Source organism: Pteropus medius, unplaced genomic scaffold, assembly GCF_902729225.1.
Source record: "Pteropus medius unplaced genomic scaffold, Ma_sr-lr_union100, whole genome shotgun sequence".
NCBI lineage: Eukaryota > Metazoa > Chordata > Mammalia > Chiroptera > Pteropodidae > Pteropus > Pteropus medius.
This window is the reverse complement of record NW_024340696.1, coordinates 24,329,842-24,333,791: the sequence shown is the minus strand read 5'-3', so window position 1 is coordinate 24,333,791 and position 3,950 is coordinate 24,329,842. Positions and strand designations below refer to the sequence as shown.

At 36.2% G+C, this 3,950-nt stretch overlaps 1 pseudogene; it reads right to left on the bottom strand.

Annotated features, from left to right (window-relative positions):
* Nucleotides 1-1,318: 1,318 nt before the first annotated feature.
* On the bottom strand, nt 1,319-1,964 carry LOC120604453 (nascent polypeptide-associated complex subunit alpha-like; annotated as a pseudogene).
* Between the last annotated feature and the right edge of the window lie 1,986 nt (nt 1,965-3,950).

The window sequence follows — 3,950 nt, the reverse complement described above, 5'->3', positions numbered from 1 at the left end:
TACTATGTGCCAGGAAATGTCCTAGAAATATGGAAATCAACAAGATAGATTTGGTGCCTGCCCTCAAAAAGGGGACTTTTCAGTAACATGAAGAATCATTTATTAATAGCTGTATTGGAGGCCAAAAGGCTATCATTAAAAAAGAACACTTTATCACATCACTGTTTTCCACTGCAGGGTTAGTACAACAAAGTCCAGGAATACATCGTGGCTGGAGATGCAAAGAAATGTGCCAACATCAGGACAATAGTGAAAGCAGTATCCCAGAAAGTGTTGCCAGGGAACAGAATCCTGCAATGTTTACCAAAGAAGAGAATGAGCCACATGGGCTAGTCAAGGGAACAGCCTTGGAAGGGAGTCCAGGTCCCAACAGTGGGTAGAAGCTGAAGCCAATTCTCATCTCTTCCCAGAAACAAATTGGACTGAGATGTAGGAGATGATATGATTACCCCAAGGGTTGCTTGGACAATAATAGGACACATGAACATGAGACAACTGGATCTGTGCTTCACACAACTAATAAGAAGCAGGATTGGGACTAAAATATCTGATACTGATTTATAGAACAGTGTTTTTATCTAACAGCTCACTTTGCTACAGTAATGCTGTATCTGCAAAACAAACTTGAGGCAGTTAGCTGTAAAATAAATGAGTAACTCATATTGGTGCCAGAGATGCTGAAATTCCTTGGACTCAAGTTTCTGCAGGGTTCCCCAAGGACCTGGAACACAGGTATCCCTACTTAGCTGAACATGTGACTTGGAAGCAGTTTGAATAATAATTAGTATGTCATGAGGAAATTGTCCGTTTCAAGTTATAATATCTGTGTGTGTGCATGAGCATCTATAGTATAATCACTATCTCATAGTGATTATACCTGGGAGGTTGTTTCAAGGGCTTATGATTGGTGCCCACGGTCAACGGAGCTGGAATAGTTTTCATGATAATTGGGAAAATCAGAGCACTCTATAAATGCAAGAGCATTTCCAGCATATTCAAATATTTTAATATTTCTGAAGTAAATCAATTAATTCAATAAGAAGCTCTAGACCCTCTTCAGTATTTTTTCAATTTGACATTTAGATTATATTGAATACAATGTTCATTGCATTTCAATAAAATTGATGCCCTTTCTCAATCTGTGTACTTGTTCTAGTATATTTATCTTCATTTGGAAAAATTTTTATTCCTGATACTTCTTTTTTTTTTCATCGCACAAGGAGTCATAACTTTATTAATGATAGAAACAGTACAAATTTCAAACCAAGCTGCAGTTACTCTTTCGAAACACCAGAAAAGAGTCCTTGTTTTAAGATGTTTACATTGCTAATTCCATAATAGCATTCACAATATTATTACTGTTGTTCTTCAGGGCTTGAACTGCCTTTGATCTCAACGCATTTGCTTGTGACATGACCAATTCTATGTCTTTAATTTCCATACCTGTTTCATCAGCCTCTTCATCTTCACTCTCCTCTTGTACAGTTGGAGTCTGTGTGTTTTCTTGAATATTTGAGACAGCTTCACCGTGAACTTTGAATTTCTCAGCAGCTGTTAGCTGTGCTTGCTGAGATAAATCCTCGATCTTGGCCCCCCCAAAACTATGTAGGTATCTGAAGGTAGGCTCTTGTAGACATCTGATTTTGTGAAGACAAAAAGGATATTCTTAGATTTCTGGATAGTGACCCTAGTAACTCCTATAACCTGTCGAAGACCCAGTTCGGACATAGCCTTCCATGCCTTCTTTTCACTCTGGCCCTGTTTCGCTTTACTAGTGGTTCTTCATTAATTTCAGCTGCTGCCGCCAGCTGGGCTTGTTGTGTGGTTGCCTATGTGGAATCTTCTTCCTTGAGCTCCGGTACTGATTCATCACTGTCAGATTCTCTTCCGGACCCTGTCTCAGCTTGGCGCTGGGGCAACTCCTGCTATGTAGCAGGGATAGTTTCTGTGGCTTCACTGGGCATTTTGTGCAGAGAATGAGGAACCAAGATGGTAGCAGAAAGAGAGCCTCCTGCTATTTATTTAATCATGATCCTATCCATTTTTTTCTACAAATGGTTTTATTATTTTCATGTAGCCATTCCACATTTAAATTTCCAATGTACTGAAATTTTATTTGCCACTCTATTAAAAAATATATTTTTTAAACTTTAATCTTAAAAATTATTGCAATGAAACAAGTTTATTGAAAAAATTAGAACATGATAAAGTACGTAATGTAACAAATAGAATTCTCAGTTCAGAGTTTGGTATATGCTTTTCCAAAGCATCAACAAAACTTTCCCCTACTTGGGGCATTTGTAGTGTTATTGGAAGTAAGTCAAGGTAATAAGGTGCCCATTGTACTCCCATTTTGAAGATGCAAGGCTGAAAGCATTGGGAGGCAGCAAGAAAGGCAAAAACCAAGTCTCCTGGAGCCCATTTCTCCAATGCAGCTGGTCAGCTGTAACAGACTATGTGGCCACTACCCACAATTTTTAAAATTCTCTACTCTGACTTTTTAATCAGGATAAGAGAGGGGATTCTATGTTAGGAACCACATTTGCAGCAGAGGAACAAAGATGATTGGATGAAAAAAAGAAAATTGTTAACCGTGGGATGTCACAGTAACCTGATTTTTAAACCAAATTATGTGACTCACTTTAAAGAATAAGTCAACAACCAAAGATATCCCACTAAATAGGAAAGATAAAATATTTTTCATAATTTGATGTAACTGGACAGTGGTGTAGAGAGTTTTTAACATAAAGCCTTAACTCTGTGACTGACTATAGCAACAATTTTTGAACTTACCCCTACTCCATTAGGCAACTAGAGACTGATTAAAAAGCATCAGAATGAAACCTCTAGCTTGTAGTTGAAGGTAAGGATTCAAACAGTCTCCAAATGAATAAAGAAAGGCAATAAGACAATTCCACCACACTATTTTTTGGCAAATAGCAAGAAACACTCACATGGGACCTGTACAGAAATAATGGAACCAAACCAAAATGGAATAAAGGATGTAAATTACAGATGAAGAGCATACTTCAGAAGAACAAAATTTTATGTAATTGCTTTGATTCTCAAGGAGATTAAAGGAAATATGGACTCTAAAACAAGAAAAGACAATGTCAAATAACCATAACTCTTTATAACCATCTATATAGCCTTTACTAAAGTACAAAAAAGCACTTCAAGAATTTTTTCTTAATCTTTAAGAGATAAATAAAAATAAATGATCATATTATGTAGGAAAGGATGAGTGATATATATCAAACCTATTTAAAGAAATTAAGCTTAAATAACTACTTATTATGGTTAGAGAGCAGAGCATAAATCTTATAATTATTAAAATAGAATCTTAGTATATAGTGATAATTTAACTGTAATAGTTTAATACAAAATTCTCAGAGCATGCAAACAAAAATTTGTAGTTGGGGAAAATGGTGCCTTATTTTATTAGTGCCTTATTTCATTTCTCTATCATAAGGTATGCTCAATAGGAGTGTTAACTCTGTGATGTGATTTTACCATATTTTTATTTTTAATTAAGAATAAAGACCATTTTTGTTTAAAACTAACTTCAGGTGGTACAGGAATGGGGACTATTTAATTAGCCTCTTGTTGTTATAGAACCTGAGATACAGAAGAGATCTCCAAGGCTACTTACGAAAGTATCTATCTAATAGCCTAACAAATTCTATTGTTTTATCTCAGACTCTGATCAAAATGATGTCATTCAGCTGAACCAAATGTATACATGCCTTACTCAACCCCAGAGAGCTTCATAATGGTTCATTAAGTAATTAGACTTGCATTACTCTCAGCCACAGGCTCACACACCCTGCCCAATGGACACACCTTTGGCATGATCCTTGCTCTTGGTGCATGTTAACTTTGTTTTGCTATTCAGAAGCAGTCCAAGAGGGTTATTTGTGTTCTAGAGGACCAAAAAAAGAAAAAGGAAA